This window comes from Harmonia axyridis, chromosome 6, assembly GCF_914767665.1.
Source record: "Harmonia axyridis chromosome 6, icHarAxyr1.1, whole genome shotgun sequence".
In the NCBI taxonomy this organism is placed as follows: Eukaryota; Metazoa; Arthropoda; class Insecta; order Coleoptera; family Coccinellidae; genus Harmonia; species Harmonia axyridis.
In genome coordinates this window covers 2,013,589-2,031,557 of record NC_059506.1, presented here as the reverse complement: position 1 = coordinate 2,031,557, position 17,969 = coordinate 2,013,589, and the positions used below count along the sequence as shown (strand labels likewise).

General features: G+C 34.6%; 1 protein-coding gene across 1 annotated transcript in view; it reads left to right on the top strand.

The window, feature by feature from the left end:
* Positions 1–1,420: 1,420 nt before the first annotated feature.
* LOC123682563 (protein yellow) overlaps positions 1,421–17,969 on the top strand; it is a 32,906-nt gene continuing 16,357 nt past the window's right edge. The window contains exon 1 of the mRNA XM_045621270.1: positions 1,421–1,771. The gene's annotated coding sequence lies outside the window, so the exon portion shown is untranslated. The remainder of the gene's footprint in view (positions 1,772–17,969) is intronic.

Below are 17,969 nucleotides of genomic sequence, written 5' to 3'. Positions count from 1 at the left end.
TGATCGCATCATCACAGAAAGCATAAAAATATTTAAACATGTAGAAATCAAAAAAATTTGCAAAGCACTGACTTGAAAAGTCAGAAAAGTTAAGAAGTTTTGAACGCTAGTTCAATCATTTGTCAATTGTATGTACCGGGTTTTTCTCCATAATTTAACCCCCCCTTTAACTTTGTTACTAAAAGAGGTACAAAAAACAGTTTTCTACAAAAGTTTCACGAAATCGACTAGTATTTTTTAAAATGATTTCACAAAACGAAATATATACAGAGTGGGCAACATATTGATAGCAACTTCATTTTTTCAAACACCCTGTATATTTCTATATATTTGACTAGCTCCTTTTCTCCTGATTTCGAATATATAACATATGTTTGGCCTATCTCTCTTATTCTGAGTACCACAGAATTTCAAATTCTAAGAACCACCTGACAAAAGTAATCAATTTTCAAGTGAAAGGCTAACTCAAAATACCCTTTTTTGAGTTATCTTGTTGGCTACGATATAAAACATACGTTTGTCATTGAATAAAACTATTCTTCGAATATGCACTACACAGAAGCGGAAAAATTTGAAATATTTTCGCTTTATGTGGAGAACAGTAAAAATAAGAAAGCTACAAGGAGAGAATATATGGAGTTGCATCCAAATGATCCAATTCCAATTTATGGTGAAAAACGTTATGTCATATCGTTGCCAACGAAAGAAGGGTATTTTAAGTTAGCCTTCCACTTGAAAATTGATTACTTTTGCCAGGTGGTTCTTAGAATTTGAAACTCTGTGGTACCCAGAATAAGAGAGATAGGCCAAACATATGTTATATATTCGAAATCAGGGGAAAAAGGGCTAGTCAAATATAGAAAAATAAATAGGGTGTTCCATTTGAAAAAATGAAGTTGCTATCAATATGTTGCCCACTCTGTATATATTTCGTTTTGTGAAATCATTTTGAAAAACACTAGTCGATTTCGTGAAACTTTTGTAGAAAACATTTTTTTGTACCTCTTCTAATATCAAAGTTAAAGGGAGGGTCAAATTATAGTGAAAAACTCGGTACGTTCGGATATACCTAAAAATAGTTTTGTGGCTTCAAAATGAGCAATTAAAGTTTTTCGAATGAGCGCTCAAAAGTTTTTGATTTCACGTCCACGCTTTTCATGTATTTTATTGAATGCAATTGATTCGTTTACGTTGAAACCTAATTTTTTCCAGATTCTCGAAACGAGCATTTGCAAAATGAGCATTAATCCATAAGCGAATCACACTATCAAGTTTTTCTCATTACGTTCCTCGCTTTCCACTCCAATTTCCGAAAAAACATTTATATCAAGAAATCAGAGAGACTACTTCTCTCCAATGTTCGACATATTCGTCACAATGCCCCCATTCTCTATCACGTCAACGCACTTTTCATCAATTCAATCTGGTTTATCCGACGACGCGGAGGACCAAATCCAAATCACAATCCCCCTATTCTTAGAGCGCCACAACAACCCTAACCGCGTTTGCAGCTGCCACCTTATTGGTACGTTAAAATTGGCGGAGTCCCTTTTTCATCAAAAGTACTTGATCCAGTACTTTCACTGATCCCGCTCGCAAGTGTTGGCCAAGAACTGCGAAGGCCAGTCTTACAAGTTGTCGCACCTGAATCGATGTTTGTCATGTGCCTTGGAGTAACAGACCAGCAGTTGGTTGTTGAGTGATAGTAAACAGTTTGAATTTGAACGCGTTGTGTGTTAGTTGTGGATTTAAACGGATAGTTAATTTAAGAGTAAGTTTGATTTTAGTCATACTTTTAATTTGGATGAATCATACTTTTTCTTCGCCTAATTGAATTAGTTGTGGTAATAATTTTTTTTATTTGTCGCTACTGTGGGTGGCGTATTTGTAGCTTGAATTATTTTAGGATAATTTGAAAAGTTTTCGATTTTAACGAGTTCTATGGTTTGATTTGTTATTCAATTAATCGGTCTTCGAATTTTTGGATACTTAACAGCTCAACTGAAATGTAAGATATTGCAATAGCAATTTTATTTCCTTCCTTTATCAGACAAAGTGATAAGAATAAGAATTTAAGCCTTAGGATTTCGGTTCTTCCATAAAATTGAACTTGATTTTTCAACCTTTCGAAAAATCAGTAATTTGTAGATATAATGCACCATATTACCAAATTGAACGTAGATTCCAGAAGATGTATATTTTTCTCGTGAGCAAAATTAAAAATATCAATGAGAGAGTGGTTACCTCTCTTTTGGAATTTTTTTCACAAAAAAGTTTATAGTTTTATATCATTTTGAAATTGAAAGATTTTTCAATCGTATCTCAATCATTGCAATGATGAATTACAAAATATTTTGCTTTTTCACATTGTGATAAAAAATACATACAATAATCTATTTAGAGTTATGTATGTGTTCTTGTGTATTTCAATTTGTAAATTCAGAATATCAATAATAGGAAAAATCACCAAGTAAGAAAGCGATGAAGGACAATTGACTTAAATGGCTTGAAGAACTGTGCTTTAGAAAATTTGGCAATTGCATGATAATGGAAAAATTTGGCGATAAGGTACAAATTAAGTGATTTTATTTGTTATAGAAATTGTTATGATTTGCATTCAAAAGAACACTAGTAATATCACTTCAAAATTAATGGCAATAAAAAATAAATTATTACTCCAACAGATACTATAAAAAAGGCTGTAGGATGTTTGTGTTTCATGTTAATAGCACCAATAAAAAAGAAGTTATGAAAACCTTCATTTCACGCCATTTTCCAATTTTCCGTTATAGCTAGAAAACAATTGAATTTATGAGGTTGAGATTTTCACCAAACACTAGACAACGAATTTTAGCGCACGCTTTTTGAACATATCGCTCTATCATTTCCTCATAATGTCTGGAATTTCTCAATTTTGATCCGGGAATGGTCTCAAACGATAAGGTTCGATTTACTCATGACGAATCCTTCCTCAAATTCGTTCAGGTCCGGCCGTGAATACGATAACTGTCAAATAGAAACCTATAATCTTGAAATTTTTAGAGAAGGGTTGGATCTCCAATGCCGCAATTGAATTCGTGGGCCAAATCCATCTGAGAGTAAATATGGCTGATTGAAATTTTTTCTCGAAACTTTCGATTTAATCGAAGTGAAATATTGCATCGACAAGTTTAAAAACAGTATCGAGCTTCATAAAAAAATTTATATTGATCACATCACCAGAACTAGAGAAAATTCATGAAGAATAAAAAAAAATAAAATTCCGATTACGAAAAAAAATCAACGAAGTTGCGATTGTAGGTGTAGATCTCTCTAGTTTTAAGCAGAATATCAAATTGATCACATCGTAAGAATCATGGAAAATCATTAAGAATATTGGAAAAGAAGTAGGTATTCAATATTTCCGTGAAAATAAATCAAATTTATTCCAACATGAATTCAGATACAAAGCGTAGATACATACATATTCTCTCATGTTCTCTCCGTTGATAGGAAACACATTTAAGCACTGAAGTGATTGTGTTATGTGATTTCCACCCCCGGGAAAGAAAAACACACATTTTAATCACATACCCTGATGTGCAAAGGTGGTTACATCTTAGAATATTGAGGCAAAGAAGAATTTCCAATCGATTGGAATTTTGCATGTACATATATCTATAAAGAATTACAATTCCAAGTTTTGTACGAAATTTCGTGTTGATAACATCGTCAGAACTTGAAGAAATTTAAGCAGAATATCGAAAAAAAAAAACATTTATTTCAGTGAAAACAAACAGATCTGACTAAGAATTAAGATGAGATTTTGCGTGTTTAAAGGTATAGAATAAAAATTTCAAGTTTCATTTTAAAGCTTGTGTTAATATCGTCGTCAGAACCATAGAAAATTTCAAAATACTCAGAGATAATTAACAGCTATTAAAATGTTGAAAGAAATCGATATGTTAAAAAAACTAAATGTTTTTTATATTGCGCTTGAGTTCTGATTGGAAACATTAGAAATAATACATCTGAAGGGGAAAATTGTTCCAGAACACAACATCTTGTACATTTTCATAGGTTATATAATGTAAACCTGAAAGTATAATATAGTTATTTGCCAAATTTCTATTGAATATCTTGAAAAATACAGATGCAATGAGGAAACAACTCAATATGCACCTATGGTATGTGTATTGTCCAAAATTTACTGATTTTCTCTAGGGGTTTTCTCCAGTAATAGTCTCATGGGAAACCAAAGCTCAAATGTAGTCAGATTGAAGATTGTCATGGGGGTTCCCCCCTAATTGTTCGATGTGAACATTGTGAACCCTCGCTGTCGTGAATCATCCCCATCACGAAGGGTTAATAGTGTCAATAAGATGAACTATGTTCAGTTGTGATAAACTGACATATTGTATGTTTATAATTCGAGTGGACTATAAATTTCGACTCTTTTATCTATTCTTCGTGCTTTTTATTGGATGGAAAAAATGTAGGAATAATAACTCGAGAGCATTCCGAAAGGAGCAGACATATGAATGTATGAAAAGTGGTTACTAAAAAGGGAAACCAATGTGAAAATGAGTTACAAAGTAATGTTGAAATAATTATGGATTCAATATTTCTGATAATTCATTGTTAAAAGTCACTTCAAACCACTTTCAGGTATCCAAGTTCTTAAAAACTTCACTATTACGTTGAAAATTTGTGCAGTAAAACTGTCTGCGCGAAAATTTGAAGTACACGTCTGAGTTTAGTTTTTAGTGGTGTTTCCGAATATTAAAACAGATTTTCAAAATTCCGATGTACAGGGTGTTGTTACGAGGATTCAAACGATTGATAATTTTTTGTTAACCCGGACCTGGATTTTCAAGGCGGTTATTGCATGATACGTTTGGGCTCTCAATTAGGAACATATTTGCCAAATATGAAGAAAATATACCGGGTGGTTCTATTGATATGGCCTCAAAAAGAAATGGGCAAAATTCATGAAACATCCTGTATCTCGGCTGCGAAGACAGTAAGACCCAATAAATGGGGTATCTCCAGAACCGCCCTGGTGCCACCTATATGCACCTGTGAAGTATTTCCGTTCCCCAATGGAACACCCTGTATTATACACATTTACAATGAAAACTTATCCATTGATTTCTCATTAAACACACTCGTTTTCTATTATATCAAATTGAAACCTTATAATTTCTTTTCTGAAAAATTCAGCATCTCTGAACTGAAACATCTAAAATAAAGGGTGTTTTTTTTAGAGCTATAGAACTTTAAATTGCAATAAAACAACGATGGGTTATTCGATTGACATGAATTTTATTAATCCGCAAGATAATCTTGTGGCATTACATTTTAAATAGGAGTTCTGGCATATATATGTAGTCCAATCAGGACGTCCAATTTTCGATGACTTTTTCGAACATTTGTGGCCGTATATCGGCAATAACACGGCGAATGTTGTCTTCCAAATGGTCAAGGGTTTGTGGCTTATCCGCATAGACCAATGACTTTACATAGCCCCACAGAAAGTATTCTAGCGGTGTTAAATCACAAGATCTTGGAGGCCAATTCACAGGTGCGCCGTCTTGTTGGAACCACAGCTCCTGGACATCATGGTTGTTCAATTCAGGAATGAAAAAGTTAGTAATCATAGCTCTATACCGATCACCATTGACTGTAACGTTCCGACCATCATCGTTTTTGAAGAAGTAAGGACCAATGATTCCACCAGCCCATAAAGCGCACCAAACAGTCAGTTTTTCTGGATGTAACGGTGTTTCGACATACACTTGAGGATTAGCTTCACTCCAAATGTGGCAGTTTTTTTTGTTGACGTAGCCATTCAACCAGAAGTGCGCTTCATCGCTAAACAAAATAAAATGGACGTAGTGCGCCATACGTATTCCGCCCAGAACCATTATTTTCGAAATAAAATTGCACTATTTGCAAGCGTTGTTGAGGCGTGAGTCTATTCATGATGAATTGCCAAACCAGACTGAGAATAAATCACTTGACAGCTGTTAAATCGGTCGCCATCTTGAACAGTAATGCCAACTTAAAGTTATATACCTCGAAAAAAACACCCGTTACAACTATACATATAGCAAAATATTTGACTAGTGGCAAGCAGTATTGGATTGGTAATTACTCTATTATTCATATGTGTAGGATAAATCGGTTGAGGAATTAGCGCCTAAAGCTCCTGACTTCAATTCAGTCATTTATACATATTTCAAAAATCTTTTATTAGAGAATACTTCATAGGACTCGTTGTTGATAATATATGTAGATCACTTTATCACCCACCCTCCTACTGGCACTACCTGTCTCCATCAACAGTTTCTGGATTCTTGAGATATTAACTCCTATCTAACGAGTTAATGACGTTTTAATAGCAGTTCAACTTTCGAAATAAAACCGTGCTTCTCGCCACCATGAAAATCACAGGTTATTGATCAAACAACTTGTTATCTCAGTCACGAACATAAGCAACATTTCGGATCACTCTTTGTCTGTCTGGGGAGAACAAGGAAATTCACCTGCTATTATTTTTTAATTGTTCCACTAATAGAGAGTACCCAAATAAGAAATTTCATCATCATAGTCTGCTACTCAAAGTATTGAACATAGATATAGGGAGCAGATCTCATTTTCAGTGAGCAAATTTTGTCCCCAACATGAACTATCAAATTTGACAGGAAGCGCGCGGAAATGAAAACATATCAGTGATACAATATTTCACTCAATTCGCGAGTTTCTCCACAAAAAACGCACTCTTTATGTCCCATGGTGAATCAACGTTTCATATTAACTCAAAATACATATATTGAAATAAATATGTACCTAAATATTTAAGAAATACAGAAATCAGAACTTTAAATTGCAATAAAACAACGATGGATTATTCGATTGACATGAATTTTATTTATCCGCAAGATAATCTTGTGGCATTACATTTTAAATATGATTTCTGGCATATGACCGCCACGGCTGGTTCGGATGTAGTCCAATCTGGATGTCCAATTTTGGATGACTTTTTTCAACATTTGTCGCCGTATATCGGCAATAAAACGGCGAATGTTGTCTTCCAAATGGCCCAAAGGGTTTGTGGCTTATCCGCATAGACGCCATAGACCAATGACTTTACATAGCCCCACAGAAAGTAGTCTAGCAGTGTTAAATCACAAGATCTTGGAGGCCAATTCACACAATTCAAAACGTGAAATTAGTCGGTCACCAAACGTGTCTTTCAATAAATCGATTGTGGCACGAGCTGTGTGACATATTGCGCCGTCTTGTTGGAAGCACAGCTCCTGGACATCATGGTTGTTCAATTCAGGAATGAAAAAGTTAGTAATCATGGCTCTATACCGATCACCATTGACTGTAACGTTCTGGCCATCATCGTTTTTGAAGAAGTACGGACCAATGATTCCACCAGACCATAAAGCGCACCAAACAGTCAGTTTTTCTGGATGTAACCGTGTTTCGACATACACTTGAGGATTAGCTTGACTCCAAATGCAGCAGTTTTGTTTGTTGACGTAGTCATTCAACCAGAAGTGCGCTTCATAAAATGGACGTAGTGCGCGATACGTAATCCGCACAGAACCATTATTTTCGAAATAAAATTGCACTATTTGCAAGCGTTTTTCAGGCGTGAGTCTATTCAGGATGAATTGCCAAACCAAACTAAGAATAAATCACTTGACAGCTGTTAAATCGGTCGCCATCTTGAACAGTAATACTAAATTATATACCTCGAATAAAAAACACCCGATATTACGGTGAATGGATTGCGCTACTGAGCTATGATTAATCATTTTTTTATGCTGGAATTGGCAGATATTGGTTTGGGCGACATTTATTTTCAACAAGATGGTGCTAAGTACCACACAAGCAACGAAACAATTGCAATTTTTCAAGAAAAGTTTTTTGGTCGTGTTATTTTTCAAAGAGATTATCACAATTGGACACCGTAATCTTGTGATGTAACACCTTTAGACTTGTAAAAGATAATGCCAATGGTACACAATCGATTCACGAGCTTGAAGATCCAATTTGTAAAGTTATAGAGGACATAAATAAATAAGTTTATTGCATTCTGCTCTGAATGTGCGAATTGGTTATGGAAAATTTCATGAAAAAGGATATGGTGATTCAATCAAAGCGGCCATTTGGCTGATATCGTTTTCCATCATTAATGGCATACCTTCCATTTCACAATGAAATAAACATCCATACTCTTTTTTTTTCAATTATCAAAATGAAACCTCTCATTGGAAAACCATATGTATGATAAGTCACGTCGCAAAGCAATTCATTCCCAAGAAAAACTGCTTACGATGAATTTTAGATGTGATTGTTCATCTAGTATGGTGCAATAAACAAAATAATGCGCTATACAAAACAAACTATCGAAATCAATTGATTTGCCAATATGGAAAGCTCATCTCGAGCGTCACTTGTCGATTGTCGGTAATAACCGACAATCGAATAATAATTTGATTTGTGTGTTGAAAGACGATTCGTATAGAGGATATCTTCAAGATCATCATCCCACCAGGAAATCTTGTATAAATGAAAACCTCTGGTATGATCCTACTGAAATATAATCGATTGATACGTTAATAATCGATACCTCCTTTCCCCTCACTAAAGTAACTATGTTGAGGTAGGTACCGATTCTTAACGTATCAATCGATTATGTTTTAGTAGGATCCCAGCCCAGAAACGATAAAATCAACCCATTCTCAATTATATGGAGAGTATCCTTCACCTTGAGAGCTACGACTTTTCAATATGCATTTGAAAATAATTCCGAGAGAATTGAAATATCTTTTATGCATTTTATTACTTCTTGTGAATTGAACAATGCACTTCAATTTTATTTTGATTTTTAAGCAATACTTGCATCATAATCCTTGTTCTATGAAATAAAAACAAGTCTTTCTTGGTAACAGGAAAAAGTTCCTGATTCATAGCCTCATCAAATTTTTGTTCTGTATTCTTTATAATAGAAATTTCTGTTTTTTTTTTGTTTCAATTATGAACTTGCATTTTCCACTGATTCTCAAATTTCCGATAAAATTCTCTTTGAATCACAACTAGAATAATGATATATTGGAATCTCAGAATAATTAACATAGATAGAGTGAGCATATGTCATTTTCAGTAAGCAAATTTGTCCCTAACATGAACTATCTAATTTGGCATGAATCGCACGGAAATCAAAACATTTCAGTGATACAATATTTCACTCAATTCTCGAGTTTATCCACAAAGAACGCACTTCTTATGTCCCAACATGAATCAACATTTCATATTAGCTCAAAATGAATTGAAATAAATACCTAAATATATCAGAAATTCAGAAAACAATCTTCAAGTGCGCCAAACGACGTGAAACAACCGATGACACTAGGAGAGCAAAAGTTGCCAAATCTTGGATTTCAGCAGGTAGATACAGAAAATACGAGTAAATATTCTGCTTATTTTGAATTCGAGAATTAGGAAATCATCGGATTCCAAATATTCTATTTACATATTAAATCGAGAATCACTCAAATAAATATACCTATTTCATTGAATATAAAATTGTGGATTTGAAAATATATCACAATCCGATAACGTAATCTAACCATGTTGGGGACATGTAAAAATTGCGTATACTCCCTCTATGTTTATTACTCTATGATTGAAATTATTATTATTATTAATCATATGAAGTGTCATGAAAGCTTGACAACAATTGAATGGACCATTTTCTTGATTAGAAATTGATTTCCAGTATTGTTATGATGCAGGTATAATAAAATTTAGGGTATGATTTAAGTGTTAAGTGCCTATAAAGTATGCGTCGTGCTATAAAAGTGGCACTTGTTTTAAAGGGTCACTTATACCTATATTCTTGTTTCATATTTTATTATTCCGTTCAGTTTTTGTTCTAGTCAATAAGGAGGTATAATTTTCTCGAATATCAGTGATGACTAGACGAAGAAGAATTGTCTTTTTCGAATTCAATTTCATTCGATCTTCCGTATGGTCAAAAAATTGAAAGGATATAAAATAGGGGTTTGATATTTTTCTAGTGTAAACCAGTATTTCAGTGGAGTCCCCCAAGGCTCGATCCCAGAGAATTCTTATTCCTCTACTGTTTCGTGATTGACTCTTCCTCAGAAGACACAATGCCAAAATGTTTAGAGACAAATCCAGAACGAACTAGCGTAAAAACTTCTTATTTAATTATTTAATAATGTAATGAGTTTTGCTCCTACTCTCATTGCAGTCCATTTTCCGATTGATAACATAATCATCATTTTGAAAATATGAATATAAATATTCACATTTGAATGTAAAAGAAATAACTCATTCTTGTGCTCATAAGTTTTGTATCTGACTGATGTCTTGTACGTATGTCATCCAGAAGTCCAGGAATCGAATCCAAGAACATTTTTTTTTTATTTTAAAACCTTTTTCATGAGATATCCTATATGAGGAAAAATTCTGCGAAATCTGTATTTTTATCACCGACACTCCTTTATTAGGGCAAAAAGGAAGATTAAGGGCTTCGAATGAGAATTTTTATTCCCAACCTCAAGTCTGATTGGGAAGTGCCTGATAATTTTGTTGAGTTGATCAATCACTACATGACGAATGTTGCGAATCCACCCTGCTAAGACCTTTTAACCTGGAAAGAAGAAGGGTAATTTGAGTAGTATGGGTGGAAAGTATGTATCGATTCCAAAGCTTATAGTCGGTAAAACCGAAGTATTGTGTGCTGCAAGGGCCAATTGAAGGGATTCTTCCTAGGTTGCAGTTTATTTTATAATTTTTCTTTTTAAGGGTGTAAGTACACTACCTTTCTCACTAGGTTCTTCAGTGAAGATTCATTTTGTTTTTGCACGGAAATTGTTCGATCGATTCTTTCAATTTTTGGAAGAAGCCTCCGTATGACAGATTAGAATTAACTCACTGATTTTTTTGACAAAAAAAATTAAATTGAAAAAACAATGTTTTATGCAAAATTTTATGTTGCGTCACCAGAACCAGAAAAAATTCAAGTGACATATCGAAAAAAAATCATTGTTTGCGAGGTAAATAAACCGATGCAGCTAGCTGAAATTTTTAGCTCTGACTTGATGGAAGGAGCTTATACGAGCGTTCGTTAATTAATGCGCTTAATACAGTGATGACCTGTTAGACGGTAATGGATAACTAATCATAATTTTATGCTGAAAATTTGCATGTTGAGGTTTGAAACAATGATTTTTCTCCCTAAAATATTTTCTGATCTCTACAAGTTCTAGTTTCAGCGGAAATAGACTACTACTTCCTTATTTCAAATGGCACACCTACTATTTCAATGAAAATTTCAGCAATATGCCATAATTTGGATAAGAACTCAATGGTTATGAGTTGATGGGATTCTTATGAAAAAAATTGTGGCGATTGAGATTCACATTATTCTGAAATTTGTTTCGAAAAAACCATTCTATATTCTGCAAATCAGTAGAATTATAAGACTGTTTTCAGTTTGGATGAAAAATGTACAAGGTACAATGTAAGAAGATCATAAACTTGGACTATACAAATTCATCATAACTCAAATGAATACTTCGAGAGTTATCGAGGAAGAATTTTAAATGAGGAAAAGCTGCAATTCCTAACTGTGTGAAGTAGTATGTGACTTCCGAAAAATACAGAAAGAAACTAAAATTCGATGTTCAAATAACTCAATTTAACATTTAATGAATTATATCTAATTTTTCGTTGAGATTGTTGAGAAATCTATGAACCAATATAATTTTTAATTACGAATAATTCATTACAATTCTAGCAACAAATTCAGTTATCGAAACTTCGAGTTCATGTTTCTTTCTGTGTTTCCCGGAAGTCACAGACCACCCCACACAGTAGTGAAAAGCTCTGCTGAAAGAAACAATAGACTTCACTCACAAAAGAGGACTATGATCTCAATAACTAACTCATAGATTAATCACTAAAAGTTACTTTAAACCACTTCCAGCAAACCAAATCCTTAAAAAGTTCACGTTTTCGTTGAAAATTTGTGCAGTAATGAGAAACGACGAGAGACTGAGAGAGTAACTCAAAAATAAAAACTGAAATGGTATACAGCTATGAAAAGGAAAAGCAATGTAAAAATGAATTACGAAGTAATGTTGTAATAATTATGGATTCAATATTTTTGATAATTCATTGTTAAAAGTCACTTCAAACCACTTTCAGGTATCCAAGTTCTTAAAAACTTCACTATTACGTTGAAAATTTGTGCAGAAAAACTGTCTTCGCGAAAATTTGAAGTACACGTCTCAGTTTAGTTTTTAGTGGTGTATCCGAATATCCAAACAGATTTTCAAAATTCCGATGTACAGGGTGTTGTTACGAGGATTCAAACGATTCATAATTTTTTGTTAACCCGGACCTGGATTTTCAAGGCGGTTATTGCATGATACGTTTTGGCTCTTAATTAGGAACATATTTGCCAAATATGAAGAAAATATACCGGGTGGTTCGTTTGATATGGCCTCAGAAAGAAACGGGCAACATTCATAAAACACCCTTATCTCGTCTACGAAGAGAGTAAGACCCAATAAATGGGGTATCTCCGGAACCGCCTTGGTGCCACCGTTTTCCAATGAAACACCCTGTATAAGAAATATCGAATTGGAAAATGCATAGCGTAACTTGCTTTTAAAAATGAAAACCGACAGGTGCGAGGATTTCTCTTAATAATTCGCCATACAAACATTATAGGCTTGTTGCGTTACGTTTTGACACGCTTTATAATTTCCTCATTCGCTTCCATCAAGAATATGTTTTCAAAATAATAATAGTATCTTCTTGAATGGTGTAATATTCAAACAAAACTGTAATCTAAATGGACAACCTTCTACGATCCACCTTCATGAGTAATTCAATGAGAAGTCGATAACATTTTTGAATACTGAGAAAAACAGTCGATAATATTCTTTTGTATTCAACCAATTACCATAGGCCGTAATTGGCTCGTAGGTTGAAAAGTAAACAACGACATTAAATGAATTAAAGTTACATTTATCAAACAGTTGAAACGGTGCCCGCATCCTCTGAAGAATAGTTTTTAACACGGAGAAGTTATCTGTCTCCGGAATCAACCACTAAAGTACCTAGTACTTACATTATTTGTCACTGTTGCCGCCTTGACCAATTTCGCTAAAACTTATTCATAGCCTGGTTTTAAATGTCGCTGCTGGCTCGCTTAGTAGAGTTAATTTGGTTTGACCGACTGATCTGTTCAATTGGGACATATGTCTACGAAGAAAAGTGGAAATTACGGCCTGTTCGAAATACCGAGATAGGTGTGACGTCATAAAATCACTTGTTGTGATAGAATACTCTAGTACTGAATTAAAACACGTTTTACACTATCTATGCTTTTGCTACCAAAAATGGGATGTTAAGAGGAAATATACTAACTGACAAAGAAACTGCAACACCCAGCAGAAACGCTCATTACATTTCAATATTTTTTTTTGGTAGGACATACACTGCGCGAAAGAATTAACGCACATTATGGAAATCTCAAATTTATTCTACAACTGAAGGTGTTCTCAATGATAATTATTCTTATCAGAATTATGCATGCATATGTTATCTACTTTCAACGTTTTTCTTCAATACAGATGTTTTTTCCCAGCAGGAATAAAAAAAGATTAGATTATCAGATTTTGAATGTATTGGCTCCATTCTGAAATCAGTTGTTCTCGATCAATTCTAGTGATCAATAGTTTTTCTTTCGTTTGATTTTCTACACTCGATCGCTATGCAACGCGAAACACGCAATTTGACCCAAGAGGAATGTGCCCAAGCGGTAGTTTTGCGAGAAGAAGGGTGGACATACACAAGAATTGCAGAAAGGTTTGGAGTTTCCCATACAAGTGTGTCCAGAATGTTGCAGCCATTCAGAGAGACAGGTATGAATGTCCGAAATCCAGGACAGGGTAGACCACGGGTAACAACTGCCATTCAAGAACGTTACTTGAGAGTTTCTTCGTTGAGACAACGGTTTGCAACCGCTCGCCTCCTTCAAAATCAGCTTGAGCAAACTCATGGGGTGCAAATTAGCACTCAGACAATAAGAAATCGCCTCAGAGAATATGATTTAAGGCCTCGTGTCGCGGCAAGAGGCCCAGCTCTTACCCCAGCCCATCGAAGGGCGCGTTTGGATTTTGCGAGAGAGCATATCCATTGGGAAGAGGCTGATTGGGAAAGAGTGCACTGAGCATATATTTCATGTGGACGTCTGTATACAAGGGAACGTCGATCACAATGGTAGAGGCTGAATCTTGACTCATCTGTGAAGAGAACTCTTTCCCAATCAGCCTCTTCCCAATGGATATGCTCTCTCGCAAAATCCAAACGCGCCCTTCGATGGGCTGGGGTAAGAGCTGGGCCTCTTGCCGCGACACGAGGCCTTAAATCATATTCTCTAAGGCGATTTCTTATTGTCTGAGTGCTAATTTGCACCCCATGAGTTTGATCAATCAAGCTGATTTTGAAGGAGGCGAGCGGTTGCAAACCGTTGTCTCAACGAAGAAACTCTCAAGTAACGTTCTTGAATGGCAGTTGTTACCCGTGGTCTACCCTGTCCTGGATTTCGGACATTCAAACCTGTCTCTCTGAATATATATAGTGTATAGTTTTGACTCGTTGTGAGAGTTTCTTATCTATACTCTTGTTTTTATCTAATATTCTGAATATAGAAGAAGAGGCAGCTCACTACCTTAGGTTCTCCGGCATCCAGATCTTTAGAGTAAAATATTCTTTTGGAGATTTTTCTCTCAAGGAGCGATTCCGAAGAAAAGAGCGGATGAGTTGACACATCAGAAGGGGTACTTTCCTTCATGAAGTTGCAAAACGGAACCCTCGTAGTACCATACGGTGTCGAAAGCCTTTTAAATATTGAGAAATATTACACCTGTTTCCTTTTGGAACTGGTTCATGCATATTTCACGTCTCTGAGCACCTGACTTTTCCCTAAAATCTACTATACCGAATTGTGGACAATTTCATAAAGGAATATCAACTCATTGATATTTTCTGAGTGAAGTAAACTCAAACACTGAAATATCAGAGGAAATATCATTATGGAAGTAGTGCTTTCTCCATTTGTCTTGAACTATATTAGTGTTTGTTATATGATTCATCTTATAGGTCACACATTCTACTAAAATGAATGAAATAATTAACTTGCGCAAACTATTCATGTTTGAAATTTTAATTTTTTTGAAATCTTGCATATATACTATTATCTTCACGAACAAATGTTTTGTAGAAAAAGGTAAAAAGAATGGCTCTCTTATTTTGCTCTAGATCGTATTATTCACATCGGTGTAAAAAGTGATTTATCATGCTTATTTGGACGTGAATTCTCTCAGTATCTATGATTCGTTATTTATCCGAATTTAATCAAAAACGATGTAGTATCATGATCAACAGGATATGGTATGTGGTTAACCTTGCCGACTACTACAATAGCTGTCCACGTTAATGATGATCTAATTCATATTTGTTACCATTATTAATAGTGAAATTGATAAACTGTAACTGCATGTGAAAAGCTTCACTTTTTGTTATATTCATTATCTTGATCATAATTTATCTCTTATGACACATAAACAATTCGTTGAAATAGGAAAAGTAGTATACAACTTTTGCTATTCCAATTAATTATCCATATATGCTCAAGTAGGTACATTGTTACACTTGATATTTTTCAATGATAAGTATAGTATAATAATGAATTTTGAGCACATCTATTTTGAATGATTAACAATACAATAATAATAGTGGTGTAGCTATGTATGAACACTATTGCTTCCTTTCTCATATCTTGGCTTTTCTTCGGACATTCCTGTAAATAATCAAAAAAGATAAAAAATACGTTTTCTGAAAGATTTTCTGTGATTCAAAGGGTTAGGTATCATATCAGAATAATTGATGTTTTTCCGTTTGTAAGCTACTGAGCTAAATCTGGTAGCTATCGTGAAACAAAATTTCAGTAAAGCCTGTTGTATTGGGTGTTTTTTTTCGAGGTATATAACTTTAAGTTGGCATTACTGTTCAAGATGGCGACCGATTTAACAGCTGTCAAGTGGTTTATTCTCAGTTTGTTTGGCAATTCATCATGAATAGACTCACGCCTGAACAACGCTTGCAAATAGTGCAATTTCATTTCGAAAATAATGGTTCTGTGCGGAATACGTATCGCGCACTACGTCCATTTTATTTTGTTTAGCGATGAAGCGCACTTCTGGTTGAATGGCTACGTCAACAAACAAAACTGCCGCATTTGGAGTGAAGCTAATCCTCAAGTGTATGTCGAAACACCGTTACATCCAAAAAAATTGACTGTTTGGTGCGCTTTATGGGCTGGTGGAATCATTGGTCCGTACTTCTTCAAAAACGATGATGGCCAGAACGTTACAGTCAATGGTGATCGGTATAGAGCCATGATTACAAATTTTTTCATTCCCGAATTGAACAACCACGATGTCCAAGAGCTGTGGTTCCAACAAGACGGCGCAACATGTCACACAGCTCGTGCCACAATCGATTTATTGATAAAACACGTTTGGTGACCGCCTAATTTCACGTTTTGGACCTGTGAATTGGCCTCCAAGATCTTGTAATTTAACACCGCTAGACTACTTTTTGTGGGGCTATGTAAAGTCATTGGTCTATGCGTATGAGCTACAAACCCTTGACCATTTGGAAGACAACTTTCGCCGTGTTATTGCCGATATACCGCCACAAATGTTGGAAAAAGTCATCGAAAATTGGACGTCCAGATTGGACTACATCCGAGCCAGCCGTGACGGTCATATGCCAGAAATCATATTTAAAATGTAATGCCACAGATTATCTTGCGGATAAATAAAATTCATTACAATCGAATAATCCATTGTTGTTTTTTTGCAATTTGAAGTTCTATAGCTCTAACAAAAACACCCTTTATAAGTTCTGAGATGGCATTAGGGATTCATCAAGCAAGTAGCTTGACATTCTAATCAACTACTCGACTTGAAAATCAAGCTCGTGAAACATTACATACTTGAGCTTGACTTGATTTGATTTTAGATATTTATTGATTGACTCGCTTTTAGATATACATTATTATTTTCTGATAGTTTTTAGTATGAAAAATAAATAATATGAATTCCTCATTTCATATACATTTTTTCACTAGATGGATTGAACAGAATTTAATTTTACTGCATCAAAATGAATGCAGACCTAAATAATATTGTCCATATACATACAAGACATATTTTATAACAGTACTACCATGAAAGAAGAATCTTAACGCAACCAAATGTAGACAATTGTGTCATCACGAATATTTCGATGACCACTTGTTTAATTGGCATCTTGTTTGGCAAGTTCATTAAACCAATTACTAGTATAATAATAGTCTGTAATCTAAATCATAAGACTCAAGAGGCCTGGCATATCCTAGAAAATTCCCGCAGATATTCTCAGGCCAAAAGCAATGATTCTTTCTCGAGTTGATTAACTAGTGAAACCCCGTATACTCGAGACAAACAAGATCATAAAATGTATCATTGTATCCCATAAAAATGTTCAAGAGAGAAATTTTGATGATGAACAGATTGGGATTTTAGTAGGCGCAATCAGTTTCATCGCCGAGTTTCGTTTTCTCTCTCTTTCTTGAACTTTGTCTCGTGGCATATCAATCAATATAAGAGAATATTTTTTCTCCAATTCTGTGGTTATTCCGTTCATTCTTCCACATATTGTAGAACAAAATCGTGCTAGAATATATCAGAAACGCACAGTTTTCATGGTTATATTTTATTATTCTATGTTGGTACTCCGAACTTTCCGCCACGGCTTTTTCTGTCAATTCATCAATTTGCCTTAAAGAAATCAGTTCTGCCAACCAACATTTTTCAATG